At 47.8% G+C, this 16,675-nt stretch overlaps 1 protein-coding gene across 12 annotated transcripts in view; it reads left to right on the forward strand.

The window, feature by feature from the left end:
- Nucleotides 1-16,675, forward strand: part of SGMS1 (sphingomyelin synthase 1) — a 270,354-nt gene that overhangs the window by 196,701 nt on the left and 56,978 nt on the right. Inside the window, exon 1 of one of the 12 annotated variants that reach the window (XM_078077805.1) lies at nt 8,286-8,880. The exons of the other annotated variants lie outside the window; for them this stretch is intronic. The gene's annotated coding sequence lies outside the window, so the exon portion shown is untranslated. Of the gene's footprint in view, nt 1-8,285; nt 8,881-16,675 lie in introns of those variants that run through there. 12 annotated transcript variants of the gene reach the window in all.

Here is a 16,675-nt window from a genome sequence, read left to right on the forward strand (position 1 = left end):
GACGAATGGAATCTACTTTGAGAAATGAGTTTCTGCAAGCAGGAGTGTCTGCAGTTTGTCCTGTGGGGATGAGGGTGGGTCTGTTGGCGAGACTGTGATGTCCCGTTGAGAACGGGTCAGGCTTGGAGAGACAAAGCCAGTGAAAAATAAAATGCTTATGTCATCTGTGACCATTGTAAAAAGCCTACCGTTCAGGGAACGCTCCGTTGCTTGTGTCGTGTATGTGTGGTTAGCTGGTATGAAATTTGGGGGCGGGGAGTGCAGGCTTTTTGGAGGAAAGCTTTGCAGCCAGAGTGGAAAGTGGGAAGCACTTGAGGACGCAGCTGGAGGGGGGGGAAGCAGAGGCTTTGCAAACAGACAGACGTGTCTCTGCCTTTGATTCTCAGTGCTGCCACTCACAGGTGTCCCCGAGAAAGGACACTGGTCTCTCCAGGCCCCCGTGTTCTTCCTTTGTAAAAGCAGAGATTAAAACACCTACCGCAGGGAGGGGGGACAAAGACAAGAACTGGGTCCCTGGTGACCACCCAGCCAATGGGAGTGTCCTTCCCTTCTGACAGCGTTGTGGGCGCGCCGTGCACCTTGACAGGGTGTCCTTGGAAAGGGTGTGAAGGATGCTGACGTTTAAAGTGCCTCCTACAACGAAAGACGGGGGAAACGGGGCTCGTTTAGAGCTTGGCAGTTGGCAGGAAGGCAGAGGTCTGCTGGCTGGTTTTGGACTGTGACTGTTCATGATTTTCCGCAGTGCCAGCTCCGGAGTCAGGTAATTGACCCTGGTTTCTGTTGTCTGCCTCACGATGAGGCCACAAGTCCCACTGAGGTCAATTACTAGGCACGGTGTTATCCGAAGCCGTTGTGTTTCAGGAGTCTCTGCCGTCGGTCTGGTCACACGTGCTGATTATCGTCGCCGTGAGGCCGTGCTGTTGTCTGGGTGGCGGCCGTGGTAGGAGTTGGTCACAACATCTTGAGCCTCGGTCTCGCTGGGGCCCCCCGGGAGCTCGGTGCCACGAGCACCGGGCGTAAGGCAGGTTCTGACCCCTGTCCAGTCTCTGCCCAGCGCCCGGCCCCTCCTGCTCACATACTCACGTTGCACATACTTGGAACAAGACGTCGCTGTCGCTGGTCTCCTGCTTTCTTTTCGCCACAAAAATAAAGCTTCTGTCTGCGTTTTCTTCGTACGGAGAAGGTGTGGTGGGTGCACACGCTGATGCGCGCCAATGGGGAACACTTGCTGCGTGCTGGACCCTGTTCTGAGGGCCTGCAGTGTGTAGCACACTTCATTCGTCCCCACGGGCTTGTGGAGGTGCTCTTAACCTCCCGGTCGCGGAGGCAGAAAGCTGCCACACAGAGGGGCCCAGTCGTTTGCCCAAGATCCCACAGCTGGTACCCAGAAGAGCCAGGATTTAAATCTAGGCCATCTCTCGACCACCAGACTAACCTTGCTCTCCGGTAAGAGAAAACAGTTAAAAAGAACGTAACCATAGGGGCACCTGTGTGGCTCAGTTGGTTAAGCGTCTGCCTTTGGCTCAGGTCATGATCTCAGGGTCCTGGGATCGAGCCCCGCATCAGGCTCCCTGCTCAGCTCCCTGCTCCCTCTCCCTCTGCCACTCCCCCTGCTTGTGCTCTCTCTCCCTCTCTCTGACAAATAAATAAGTCTTTAAAAAAAAAAAAAAGAACGTAACCATATAAATTCCGTGTAGCCGGTGACAACCCTTCTCAGCACTTCAGTGCCCATATTTCGAATTCCTAATTTCACGTTGGTGGGAAAGCCCTCTCTCTCCCCGCCGAGTCCCCTTCCAAAGCATAAACATGGCGAACAATTTGGCATTTATCTTTCCAAGTACACATGCAAACCCATCCCTACACATGGGTAATCTGCACGTGTGCCTTACGCGTCCCGCTAGGCGCGCTGTTCTGCTCGGCGCTTTTCCCTCCGTGTATCCTGCACCTGTTTCTGCGCGTGTGGTTCATAATCTCTGGCATTTTTAGGTGGACCGTTGAGCATGGACTGCAGGACCGACAGGATGGCTGTGCCGTCGTTGCTGTGGTTCTACCACTCTCTGTGATGCACATCTCATTGTTCTGTTCTCCCTCCATCACCTACCGTCACCGTGAATATTGTGGGAAAGTACTGTAATTTAGCTAATCTTCTCTCTTGATATTCGGGCCATTAGAAGATGCTGGGATGAACATTCTCAAAACTCAGGATTTGAATATGTCCTTATTAGCTGCTTTCCAGTCCCGATCAAAATGCTAAGTCCCAGTAATCACCCTGTCACTTAAACACTTTACCGAGATAACACCTCACATACCATAAAATTCACCTCTTTTCACTCAGAGATTTTTAGTAAATTTGCAGAGTCACGCAACCAGCACCATCACCCAGTTCTAGAACCTTTCCGTCAATCCGAGCTTCCTTCCGCCCTTTCCCGCTACTCCCCGTTCCCGTCTGCAGCTCTGGGCCACCGCTGACCCACTTTCTCTCTACAGGTTTGCCTTCTCTGGACGTTTCATAGAGCCCATCATGTTGAAGAATTTATTTATGAGTAGTATTTCTCTTCTTACTCTTTTTTTAAAAAAGATTTTATTTATCTGACAGAGCGAGACAGCGACAGAGGGAACACAAGCAGGGGGAGTGGGAACGGGAGAAGCAGGCTTCCCGCGGAGCAGGGAGCCCGATGCGGGACTCGATCCCAGGACCCCGGGATCATGACCTCAGCCGAAGGCAGATGCTTAACGACTGAGCCACCCAGGCGCCCCTCTCTTTTTATTCTTTTGAACATTTGGCCATATAAAACTCCTGGCTAGAATTGTAATTTATGTTAAGGCTCAGTACTGTCTTGAAGAAGAATAATGTATATTATCATAGAGGTGGTTAGTCTCTGTGGAGTAGACGGGGGAGAAGTGTGTGTGTGTACACACATGTACATGTATGTATGTGCGTGCCCACACATGTATATACATAATGCTTTGCACAAGTGCGCATACGTGTGCACCCTATGTGCACGCACACGTATAAATGTGCGCACACGCACATATACATGTATGTGTGCACGGACGCGTGTGTGCACACCTGCATGCATACACGTGTGCACACACACGTATGCACGTGTATATGGTCACGAGGCCTGCTCAGTAATATATGCCATATCAAAAGAGAACTGTTGGATGGTTTTCAGCTTGTTCAGTGAATTTCTTCCTGTGGTGACTTGATGGGAATTGAGATTCTTGGCTTGGTTCGATTGAGAACTGAATATGTGCTGGTCGCACAGAATATAGCAGGAATTTACCAGAAGCTCCCCTTTGGGAAGTAATACCAGAAAGTTCCGAGTCAGGACACCCCACACCTGTTCTGGGCACTGAGGGGTGACTTCACATCACTTAGAGAAGGCGTGCAACTGGGCTGAACACCTTTATGGTGTTAAAATAATCTAAAAATCCTAAAAATTAAAATGATTTTATGGCTTTTATAAACCATTTTGACTTAAAAGCTGATAATTTAAAAATTTAAGATAATTCCATGTCACTAATTAACATTTCAGTATCTTCCAGTTCCTTCAGGTATTTTAGGTGCATGCTCTGGCGCTTGGGAGCTGTTATGAACCCGACTGTTTGTATACGATCTGTGTGGGGATTTCCATTTGAGGTGCATACGTATTTATAGTTGTCATTTCAGGTGAATAGTGACTATTTTCCAAAGACCTATTTGCCAAGAAGCTCAGAGAGAATAGAAAAGTAACAAGACTGCGACTTTTATGAATGAGAAAGCCACACGCAGTACACCCTTGACGGTATTGTAAAGTATTTGCTAGCATATCAGAGCCCAGAGCCCAGGGCTGGAAGGGGTTCTATGCGTAGGCTTTGGGAACGTGGCTCATTCCCGGGGCGGGGTCTCGGTCACAGTTCTCCGACGGACCCACTGTGCCTCTTGAGGCAGGTTCTGTCCCCACCATCCCCTCGTAGGTCCCACACCTCCTTTCTTTTTCCATGGCTTCTTTGTGATTCCGTAACATCTGAGGAGGAGAAAGAAAGCTTTTCCTTAAAGGAAAGAACAGATTTATCTCGAATAACCCTGGAACCTGAATGGTTGCTTAGGTGACAGGTGTTGGGTTTTGTCGTCTTCGGCAAATGGGAAAGGCAGCTTCCTCAGCTTGTGTTTGTCCTCAAAGCAGCGAGTCTAAATTGATGTTTATCCAGAAAGGATAACTCATGCACAGAGGCATAGAGACCAGGCATCTAAATAAACTCAGACACCGTGTCCTTCAGAACTTTTAAACATTGATCATCTCTCTCGTGGAAGGGGACGGAGCCAGGACCAGATGTGTATGCGGCTGAGCCGTTGTTAAAAATTGGCCCGCTGTGTCCTCCCCGCTCCCGTCTCTGCTTGGTGTCAACGGCTGTCTGCACTCGTGTCAGAACTAGACCCGGCCAGCCTGACTCCATGCTCCTGTACCCTTCACCATCTTCATCTTGCTTTACTGGGGATGTGCATGATCCAAGGTTCGAGATCCTTCTCTCGAACTGGGAGCTGGGGAGTGACAGCGTAAGCAGGACTCTGCCTGTGACCGCAGGGCACGCCGCCCCATGCGGGCTCTCAGCTGGCGTGCAGGGACCCTGGCTAGGACGTTGGCCTGCTCTTTGCGGAGCGGACGACTTGGGTCTCTCTAAATCCAGCCGCCGCACCAGAGATCTTCGAGGACGAGACTCACTGCAGGAGAATGGGCCAGGGATATTGACGTAAAGAGAACCAGTCCGTGTGTGTGTGTTTGTTGCTTGTGATCTTAGGGCACAGTAATTTTGAGTCAATTTAATAACCTAAATCAGCCAGCTAATGTTCACATTTTGAGTGCCCCGTAATGGCTGAGCTCCCGAGAGTGCACTGAGGGATGGAGACATGTCTTGCAAGTGATATTACCTCGCTTTTTAGTGCTTTCTTTGTAGTGGAGTCTCTGAGGTGATGATTTTGGAGAGTCAGAGGTGTGGGGACCTGGCTGATTTGAAGAGAAGCTTGGAGTTCTTAAATCAAGAGAGGGAAGATGTGGAAAATAATGCCATTTTGGGTAGGGCGTGGGCTTGGGTGTGAGAAGGTATTACTCTACTGAAGGTAGCCATGATTTATGGAGCACCTGCTCTGTGCCTGGATTATACTAAGTGCTTTGCAACTCTTTATCTCACTTAATCCTATGGAGTAGGTGGTTACATTTTATATATGAGGAGACTGGCTTGGAAAGGTGGTTAACTTTCCCAAAATCATAGATAGAGTTTAAGTCTAGTTCTTTCTACTTTGTGAAAGTAGATTTGCGGTGAGACTAACGTTTTCCTTCACCCTCTGGTTCCAGTATTTCCCCCCTTCCATGGTCCTGAATTTTTTTTACTCCCTCTTTGTGTGCTCTTGAACTGCGGCTACTTACAGATGGGTGAACATAGATCGATCTTCTGAAACACAGCATCCTGGGGAAGAGAACGACACTTTATAGTTTGAATTGACCTTTGCCTTGCCTTGCTCAACGCCGAGTTGGGCATACTTGCATGAGCTAATGGGGGTTGTAAATGCAGAGAAAAGAGAAGGGGCAGTGTTTAACCTTGGCCACCAGACGGGGGGCACTGGGTCCCTGCTCTGCACAGCTTAAGGAAGTGAGACCCTGGGGGACACTGGCCACTGAAAGGGAGCTGAGATTTCATCAGGGCAAACTGTCTGTCTTTCATTCTTGTTTCAGAGCTTCCTCAGGGAAAGAGGAAAATACAAGGGTCCCGACCTTAGTGTGGTTCCTTAGAGAGTCATGTCAAGTAGAGTTGGCACCTTGGTTGCATGATGCATCAGTGAAGAGTAGAGTAGTAAGAAATGACATACGCCCACTACAAACATTTATTAAAGTTGGAGATATCGGTGTTCAGAAGTGGCCAGTCTTGGATGTGGCGTTGGAACCATGTCTCTGGACGCTGGTCCTCTGACTGGTGTTCCACGTTTTCACTCCCATGAGAAGCACACTCCTCCTGCATCACCAATGCTGTTCAGTCTTATTCCATCTGAACGGTGCTGGCACGGCGGCCGTCCAGAGCAGTCCAGGACGGAGCCCATCGGGACTTTAAGCCCTCCTTTCCCCCCAGAACACTAACGTGGTCTCAGACACACCTCATGTGGCAGCAATCTCTTCTTAGCTCGTTTTGTTTGTCCTGTCTTCCTAAAGCATTGAGTTTCATTTTTATAGCAACAACTGCTCACTTGGTTTTCAGACTCAAATTCGTGTTAATATTGAATTGAATCAGGTAGAGACAGAAACCAGCTCCAGCCTGCGTGAACAGGTTTGGAGGCAGATGTCACCGAGTCTCGGTAAGTGTCACACGTCGCTCGTCAGGCTGATGGCAGCCGGGGCCCATGGCAGGGAGTGGTGCTCAGCGGCCACGCGCTGTCCCGTGTTGTGAGGGGGCAACAAATCCGGGCCCGGACTGCGGTGCCACATTGCACCTGCTCCATCGTGGTGAAGGGAACCATTTATGGCCGGTGTCCCGGGGACGACCCCAGCAACTTGTTCAACTTGATTTGTACCGCTGTGCTTCCCATCTTGAATTGCCCACACCAGGGTGCTTGTCCTAGCTAGTACTCGCGAAGGTGTTACTGAGGATGTGATCAGGAAAGCGTGGCTGTGTGGCTTGAGAGAGCAGGGTGTGGACGTTGCTGCCACCTCGGGGCGTGATGCCTCCGGACATCTCTGTACCAGAAGGAGAAGCTCCGTGGTCGGGTGTGACCCCGAGCTCCTCCCCGGCTCGCTCAGGTGCTGTCGCCAAGCTCCCCCTGTAGTGTAAAAGCTAAAGGGCGTCCATGCCGATGACAGCATTGTTCTGCGTACGGTAATTAGTTCATAAAGTGTAATTACTTAACACAGGGATTTGTTAATTTGGTTCATTATTTGACTTCCTTTAAGAGCTAGTCATTAACTCAGTTATTGTTCTTTTTAGTTAGGCAGGAAGGATTCATACCGGTTATTACTTGCCAGCCTCTTTGGTGTTGAAGGAAAAGCAAAAGCCTAGAACGTTGGGGTCAAACTTGATTTGCTTTCCTGCCCTTGAAATAAGTTAGACACGACTTAAAGCAAAATGCAGAGGCAGCTATAAAGAACGGGCGTTTTTTGCTGGGTTTTTTGCATGTTTATTTCACATAACTTCAGATTTACTTTGATGTCCATTTCATAGTGCCTGGCACCAGAACTTATCCAGACCTATTGAAAGACCACACCTTCTGAGAAAACCCACGGTTTGAAAGTTGGCTAGCGGATGTGATTCTTGATCGGGTCTGGACAAATTCTGCCCTGTCATGTGTCATGAACTATGGTACGGAACATCCTCTGAGGGCTCAGGTGAGAATCCGCACTGTGCTGTCACCTGTACTGCTGTCCCTGACTCATCTTCCTGGAAAGGGGGGTTCACATGGCCTGTGAGCACTGTTTTCTTGTAGGGTTCACGAGACAAGGGCTCAGACTCTTTAGGTACCAGCATTGGATCTTTAGGTTCAGTCCAGTTGCAGATTTGGCCTGTACATTTAGCAGGGACTCCTGGTTCAAAGCAAAATGGGAAACCTCATAAGATTCACATCATCCATAAGGTAGGGACTGGCCAGTTTTTAAGAAAAACTTCTCTTATGTGGTATATATATTTAATGGCATATTACTCAGCCATCAGAAAGGATGAATACTTACCATTTACATCGACGTGGATGGAACCTAGAGGGTATTATATTGAGTGAAATAAGTCAGTCAGAGAAAGATAATTATCATATGGTTTCACTCATATGTGGAACTGAAGAAACAGTGCAGAGGATCACAGGGGAATGGAGGGAAAATTGAATGGAAAGTCATCAGAGAAGGAGACAAACCATGAGAGACTCTTCACTCTAGGAAACAAACTGAGGGTTTCAGAGGGCAGGGGGTGGGGGGATGGGGTAACTGGGTGATGGGTATTAAGGAGGGCACGTGATGTGATGAGCACTGGGTATTACATAAGACTGATGAATCACTGAATTCTTCTGAAGTTAATGATGTACTATATGTTGGCTAATTGAACTTAAATTTTAAAAAAAAGTTTCTCTTAAAAGCTGAGAGAGGAAAGATAACGCGAAGGGGATGGCAATGCTTTTCCCCTTGGGCCCGAGGATCGGCTGACGTGGTAGTTTTCGCAGCGTCGGTACAGAGAGATAGGATGTATGACTCAGGTGACAGAGGTCGGGAGTCTGAACTCTCGGGTAATCAGTACCTTGCTCTGGGAGGATAGGATGACCAGTGTTCTGAGGACCTAAGATCAAAAGAATCCCCTTGCCTTGGGGGTTGGACCTTTATCGGCTCACCTGCAAAATCTTCTGGGGCTGTACTGCTCGGCCCGTGCTTCTGTTAGCCACATCTTGGGTGTCCATACTGACAGAAGAACATTTTGCCAGGAGAATGTTTTTTCTTGCTGAGGCACAGCTGTCGGGAAAGGTGGCCAGTCTGTGTAGCTTTCCCACGCACTTGGTCTTCAGAACTCAGTACCTTTGTCAGGTGGAGTTTCTAGAACAGTCTCTTAGCTTCACCTGCCTCCCTGTCTGCTGCGGTGGAGTTTCTCAGAGATTCTGACTGTCATCTGCCTGTGGTGCTAGAAAGAAAGACGAAGCAAGTGAAGAAGTGGACCACACGAGTGAAGCTTTAGCGCACGTCTTCCCAGTCGACGCCAGGCGATGGTTCGGGCTGCTTCTGGTCCCCGTCATCGGTGTCCTGTGAGGCAGTCTTCCCTGTCAGCGTCTGATCCTCCTGTTGTGGACTAGCCCTGGTGTCTTCGGGCAGAGGAACCGGACATACGTCCTTGTTTTCTGAGCAAAGAGCTAGTGGACAAAGGCCCACCTGACTGGAGTGACAGGTGGGCAATACGTGGGTACGCAGTCAGGGTCAGGTCGTGTTTTGTTCAGGGAATGTCATGTGTGTGGGTGGGTGATTAAAGGGGATGCTGGTTCCACTCTGTGTATGTGAGTTAAATCATCATGTTCTCCACCCTAGAAGGATAAGTATAGTCAAGACATGGTGGCTCCAGTAATTGGTGATGAATGCGTGAGGCTTGCTGGACAGACCCGTGTGCTGTGAGCGGTGGTGCTCTGCTGGTGGTGGTGTGGAATCTGCCGACTTACCCTTTGGTTTCATCCCACCACCCCCACAGAAATTTGTAGGTGCATTTATTTTTCTTCTTTTTTCTGGGCACTGTCTGTTTTTGTGAATATCCATGTATTATTTTTAAAACAAATTGAGTTCCTACTAAATTAGAGCTTTAAAAAACATTTTCTTGCAGCAGTTTTTAAAAAACAGTTTTTAAGAACGTACTGTGACAGGTCAAGTGACCTCTGGATCCTGATCACTCAGTGTTAACGACTGTCAGCTCTCTGTGATTGTGGTTCCCGGATGGGGAGGGAGGTATTTTAAAGCAAATCTCAGACATCATATCATGTTACTCCAACACTTTGTTCTCATGTTTGTTATTCCAGTTATTTACTTTTTGTCTGTTGACTTGTCTTTCTCCTGTTCCCAAAATAACTCTTGGACTGTGCCCTGCTGACGTTATAAAGGTACACACTTCTGGCAGTGTCGCCCTTTGTGCAGGGCTCGATGGGCTGGTCATCAGGGACCCCCTGAGGAGGACAGCCTCGGTGGCGTGAAGTTACTAGGAGAACCCGGAGGTACGACTGCGGCCTCCCTGGCTCGTGGGGTTAGGTGGAACGCAAGGCCTTTCCTTACGATGTTGTGTTTACGAGAAGTAGATCCAAATCTAAGTCCTAGTGATTGGTGTGATTTATCAAACTCCTACAGAAACTACGGCCTTGAATCATAAGACGCTCTCAGGGGGTGTGGCTAGATCTTGTTTTACTTCTGTAGTTCCCTGGGCAGAAAGCTGTTGACATTAGAGCTTAGTCGTGTATAAAATTCGCCATGCTTTGAGCACTCTCACAGTCTCTCTTCTCTTGTGCAGCGTTGCCTGGTTTTGAAAAGTTTCCGTATGGTTTGTCTGATCAGGCCCCACCACAGCAGCACCGGTGAGGAGAGGTGCTGAACTCTGCCCAGGTCAGTTCAGAGAGACGTTAAAGGATGAGAAGGGGCCGTCAGTGACTTGACATTAGTTCTCATGTCCCCTAGCCTGGAAGCCTTCCTGTTTCGAAGGGTTTTGAGTTGCTTTGGAATCTGCCGTGAAACTGGAGCATGCCTTTTTCTTTATACTTGAACACTGCTGTGGCAGATGTTGGGGGAATTCGCAGAACGGTGGACGAGATCCTGGAGATGCTTGGGAAAGACTTGCTCTCATTGACGTTCTTCTGTTCCATGGTAGGGCCAGGGGAGCACACACACCTCTTCCTGGGGCAGATTCCTGCCATCACTGTGTCTCCCCCATGACCTCGGTTTCCCCCATGACCTCTCTCCATTGCTTGACCAGACCCTGACTGTGACCACTGCCACTTTGACCTTCGTGCACAGGTCACCTTTGTGACAGTGGAATTCATTTGAACCTAAAGTGTCTGAAATTTTTCCTGGGAACTGGAGATCTTTGATCCAGTAGAGAAATTGTTTGGACATGCCTCCACCCCCATAGGAACTTGGTGCAAACATCAAATTTCCCAGTTCCTTTTAAAATGTCTAGACATGAACATTCTGTTGGCTGAAATTCCCCGAGGGAGTAAAATGATTCTTCGGAGTTTATGCTCTATTCAGGAAATTTTTACAGTAGCAGTCTCAAAATTTGTGTATTTTGTTTCTCGCAAAGATACTTTTTATTTCATCAGTTAAAATTGGTTTCCAGCTGAAGTGTCTTTCCTGCAGCAGGTGTATTTCATAAAACATGGTGCATGTATTTTATTTCGGGGCATTACACGAACTTAAAGTACCAACCATCTGAGTAAGAATCGGACATAATTTCAGTGCAGATATTTTAACAGTGGTTTATTATTCAAGGAATTCTTTATAGAAAATAGGTTAATCTAATTTTTCAACATGAAGTTACTTTGAAACAATTAAGAGAGAACCAGCTAAAATCGGGGGGGGGGGGGGGAGGGAATGTGTATTACCCGATAGGCTGTGCTATTTCAAACATTAAATTAGTCAAAATTGTGGGATAGCCAAATGTTATCAAACCAAGGTTCTGGTTTTAACACGTAAATAAAACACAGATCTGCAATTAGTACATTAGACAATATGCAAATGGTGCTGCCAAATAGTTAAGAAAGTGCTTAGAAGCAGTTTTGTTTGTGAAACAAAAAGCTTCATACGAAGTCTAATGAGATACAGGGCTTGTTAGAGATCTTGTGTTTTGCGGGCACCGCGAGACCGAGCTGAGCACGCATGGTCAAAGGGCTACAAAAGAGCAGTTCTGTTACTGAGCCCCTGGGCCTTTGGACCCAGCTGGGATTCCAGAGGGCTTTCCTCTGGGGCAACTGGTGGTGGCGGGGCCTGTGGGGTAGATATGGGGACGAGGAGACACACACGAAGCCCATCGGTCAAGTCTCTGCCCTGTCGTTGCCGTGTGACCGTGGGTAACGCACTTTGATGACCCCAGTTTGTAAACTTAAAAGATTCAATTAGAGTGTGATTTTCAAATGGAGGTGCTCGAATTCCCCCAGATAAGAGTTAGTGGGTCAAGAGGTGTGAAGTAACATGATAGGCGCATGATTTCTTGAAAGTTCCGGCAAAGGGGATGGTTTTTGTGGGATGCTAGCCTTGACTGTAGTCTAGGGCAAGACACAGGATTTACATGGGGTTTTAAGGTAAACCGTGAACAGAAAATATCGGCCCTCTTACCGTGGGGTCCCTAAGGCCTGTGCACCCAGACCCTCGGGTGGCTGTGTCTACCCTCTGCTCACGGGAGTCTTGGGAGAAAGTGTTCAGAATGTTACAGTTGCCAGATGATATCTCAACTCTTTCCCTCTTCGTTGATACCATTCCTCTGTAAGAACAGATCAGGGACACCTTTCTTGGTTTTCCCGTTGTTGTGTTTGTAGGTTACTTAAGACAGCACGTGCCCGTTGAGGGCCAATTCCTGTTACGTTAAACAGTTAGACTCATTGATCCATTCATTCTGTGTAGCCACTGAGTACCTGCTCTCTGCTAGGCATGGTTTGGGTCTTTTAATGAGTAAATTTTCTCTGTTGTACTGTTTAACTTAAATAACCAATATTTTGAGTAGATGATACATTCACGTGTTCCACATTCAGGTGGTAAGAGAGGATCCACGGGCACGGGGTGGTTCGCACCCTGCCACCCAGGTCCACTCCCCAGGGTCAGTCTGTAAGAACTGCGTTGAAGCCTTCAGGCGATACTTTATGTGTGTATCTGCTTCCCTCTTTTACACAGTGGCGTGATACAGTACGTATAAATCTCCCCCTCACTTTCTTCATCTAACAATTAGATTTGCATTTTTTTTTTTTTAAAGTCCTGAGGGACGCACCTCAAATTATTAGCACAGACTATCTGAAGGACGGGGCTGAAGAGGCTTGTTCACCCATCCTGCCTGCCTGCATTTGAATGCACTTGAATGTGTTTGACTGTCTCACAAGGGGAGTATGTTGTTTCTGTAATGGGCAGGGAAAGAGATAATATAAGGTAAATACATTCACACAGACACAAGTAAATGTGTTTTTGGGGAACAGGTTGCGGCTGTGTATGTGGGGTGGAGGTGGGGAGCTCTTCAGAGTTTGGAGCCCTGGGGGCTGGGGGTAGGAGCTAGGGAGGGGCTTTTCGACCCGGGAAAGGGGCTCTCTGAAAGAACCCTAGTCATGTTTGCATACCTTTGCCTAAGAGGTCGAGGAACGCGAGACTGTGTGGAACTTCCTGGGTGGTTTGTCCCCTGATGTCACCCCCACTGTTGCAGATGTGACTTGTGCTCAGGAATGGTCTGTGTGACAGATGGAGCTTGAGGGGCACTTGGGGCCAGAAGGAGGTCTGTCCACAGCTTGGGCTCTGGACAGGAAACCTGCCCTTGACTCCCAGCTGTGGAGCAAGGGTGTGGACGGTGGACACGCTAGCCTTGGCAAGGAGTGGAGGAGGCGGGTGGGCCCTGTGTTAGGAGCCCCCAGGGGTGGTGACCCCTGAGTGTGCTCCCGAGGTGGCGGGTCAAGAAGGGAGAAGAATTTGTCCATGATAACAAGGCGTGTGGTCACAGTGCCCCCTCACTTTGAGGACCTGAAGACTGGAATCGTCTGTCAGCATTACTCCACCATGTGAAGGGAAGGGGAGGGACAGCATCCTCGCTTGCAGGTGCACGCCCCTGAGTGTGGGGCACTCTGGCTTGGAGCCAGATGTTGGAACCCTGTTCCAGTGTGTGACCTCGAGCACCTCAGCTCACGTCTGGGGCCTTGGTCCTCACCTGTCCATAGCGATTCTTACTCCTTTTCATAGGATTGCTTTGCTTTCAACGAGCGTGTCTGTAAAAAGCTTAGATCCTAGTAAGCTCTGAGTAGTGTTTGCTGTTCTCACCTCCCTCCTTGCCCCAGGAGGTAAGAACAGGAAGTGAGAAAGCTAGTAGCGGGCCTTCCCTCCACACGCAGAGCAGAAGTGTGCTAAGGAAGGGCCTTGGATATATATTTTTTTCTCTTTAAAGAGAGAGCATGCGAATGGGGGTAAGGGCGGAGGGAGAGAGAGAATCCTAAGCAGGCTCCATGCCCACTGCAGAGCCCAATGCGGGGCTCGATCTCATGATCTGAGCCGAAATTAAGAGTCAGATGCTCCACCGACTGCCACCCAGGCGCCTGTGGCCTTGGGTTCTTGATCCTGCTCAGTTCTTGGCTTAAACTGCCCTCTGAACATTCAGTGCCCTTCAAAGTCATTTAGAGGTCACCGGGACCCCTGGGAGCCAGAGAGTCGGCTCTGTTGGACGGTTATTGCCCTGATACTTGGGCAATTAACAGCTAAGCCGCAGGACAGAGTAACAAGTGTGTCTCTTGTTACTCTCATGTGTTTGTAGGCTGGACGTGGCTTCCCAAAGCTGAGGTTAAATCCACAAAGGCTGTGGTGCAGTGATGGGTTTTATGGTTCTTCATATGCTCTGATGGAGAAGTGTTCAAGCTTCCACTTGCATATCCAGACCCCTCAGGGTTAGTTTGAAGTTTATTTTCTGGTTCCTTTGGGATTAGATTTGTCTTTTAAAAGTGGGGGATTGTCTGATCAGAGATTTTAAGTCCCACATGTAGGTGTCCTGAATTTCCCTCTTCACTAATCTACACCCAGCAGAGACAGCTGTAGAAGAAAAAAATGTGATGTCCTGTGTGGCAGCCTCAAGCTCAGAGGGGAGGGGTGGTGACCTTACCGGGGTGGGGGGGGAGCTATGGGGGGCTGGCCCTCCATGGCCGGCTGTAGGGAGAGGCTCTGTGCCCCCCCCCACCTCACAGCACTCCAGCCTACCCCCCACAGTGCCCCAAACTTGCCTTTTTCCCTGGATCTCAGATTTCCTTAAGTCACATTGCTTATTTTGCAGAAAAAGTAACTTCCTTACAAAGTAATAATAGCAATTGATGGAACATTCTCGATTTCCAGGCACTGAGTGCTTTACCTGAATTTTCTCTTTTTGTCACCTTCAGAACGTTGTGGCGGCTTCGTGACAACTTCACAGGTGGTTTTGTCTTTACACCCAAGGAAGGTGGGGGAGTTACGCCCATGGTCGCTTGGCGGGAGCTGGTGGGATGGGCATGAGAACGCACATCTACTTGATTCCAGAATTTGTGTTCTTAGCCCGAACCTCGCCAGGGTCGTAGCCACCATTGGTGGAGGACATACTGTGTGCCAGAACCATGGCTTGTAAACAGTTCTCCGAGGTTACCAGCCGTTAGCATTACCAGTAATAAGACATGGGGACATCGTGTTCCCCGTCTTGCGATGCCCCGAAGAGGCTACAGCAGCGCTTCTGAGGTGTTCTTGCCAAAAATGCACAACCTCAAGCTGATCTTGAGAGAACATCTGAGATCCACTCTACAGGGTACCTCCTGCAGACAGTGGGGTCAAGGGCCAGAAGCGCGAGGGCCAGTCAAGGATGGCCACGTTTGGAGGAGACCGAGGAGAAGGGGACAGTGCAGGGACACCGGTGAAATGCAAATAAGGTCTGTCTCTTGGTCACTAAGAACACAGCAGTGTTAGTTTCCTGGTTTTGATAACTGCACCCTGGCCATCTTAGTTGCTCACAGAAAGGAAGCCGGGTGAAGGGTATACCTCTGTTTTCTGTCCTATTCCTGCAGCTTTTCCCTAAATTTCAAATTGTTTCAAAGCAAAAAGGCAAGAAAAAAAATTTTTTTTAGCCACCTGAGATCGATATTATTTATCCTCATTTTAGAGATGAGGAAACAAGAAGCTTGAATGTTGGGCGCCTGGGTGGCTCAGTTGGTTAAGCGACTGCCTTCGGCTCAGGTCATGATCCTGGAGTCCCGGGATCGAGTCCCGCATCGGGCTCCCTGCTCGGCAGGGAGTCTGCTTCTCCCTCTGACCCTCCTCCCTCTCATGTGCTCTGTCTCTCATTCTCTCTCTCTCAAATAAATAAAATCTTTAAAAAAAAAAAAAAATAGATTATGTTTAAAAAAAAAAAAAAAAGAAGCTTGAATGTTCAGTAACCCACCCAAGATCACACAAATGGTACCGTTGTTAGTGAAGGAAGGAGGGAGAATTCGAACCTATTCCTGGACCTTCCAGCGCCCTCTGGAAGCACCGGCCGGGCCCTTGGCTGCCTCAGGTTTAAGTGTGTATGTGAGAGAGGGCAGCCGTGACCACACTCCGAAAGAGCATCTGTGCCTGTTGAGAAAAAAGCAATGAACGTTAATAGTACAAAATTATATATGTATGTTTTCTGTGTGTATGTGAAATAGTATTAAGAGAATTTTATATTTAAGGCAATTAAAAAAAATCACATGAAGCGCAGTCCAAGTCAAAGTTTATGTAATTTTTACCAAGGAAAGTGGAAACTATTCATTATAAAGCCATTGTGATTTTTTTCAAGTAATTTCTATATCCTGTGTCTCCAAATTATAGATACCATGTTTCTCTCTCTTTTTGGTGCTCTCTCGGACTTTTCTCTGTACGGTTGGCACAGTTATGCACGTGATGCTTACACCATTTAATTCAAATGATACGAGAAGAAAACCATCCTTTGTCCTGCTTTATTAAAAGAGTGATGGTTTGAAAAAAAAACATGTTTTGAAAGAACAAGATTGTTTTAAAACTTCAGGCCAAACATGAGAACACAAGTTTGCAAGAAAATCCTATATAAATTTTTAAAATCCTGATAAAATAGAATTGCAACAAAAGTCTTTTTAATAAAAGGAAGAAATGGATCGTTTTCTTTGTTCATCTCAAATAATTCAGTGAGAAATTCTGGATAATTGATGTAATTGAATTAAAACTGTAGCACAAAGATCTAACCTGGAATCCCTTTCTGAGCCTCCTTGTCCTCACCGGTAAAATAGAGGTACAATAAACTTACCCAGAATTTTTGCTGAGAGAAACAGATAATTGTATACTTACAGGGTACCTGAAAATAAAAAGCTATAAGCATTCGTTTTTCTTTTTTTTTTTTTTTTAAGAAAGCACTTTCTTCCTTCTTAGTAAGAAGCCATTGTACTTTGTGTGTAACTCCTGCTGAAGTTAATAACCTGCTCCTAAAGACTTTGACCTTTGTTATTTTGATTTACATGTGTTAGGTG

Source organism: Halichoerus grypus, chromosome 7 (assembly GCF_964656455.1).
Source record: "Halichoerus grypus chromosome 7, mHalGry1.hap1.1, whole genome shotgun sequence".
Classification (NCBI taxonomy): Eukaryota; Metazoa; Chordata; class Mammalia; order Carnivora; family Phocidae; genus Halichoerus; species Halichoerus grypus.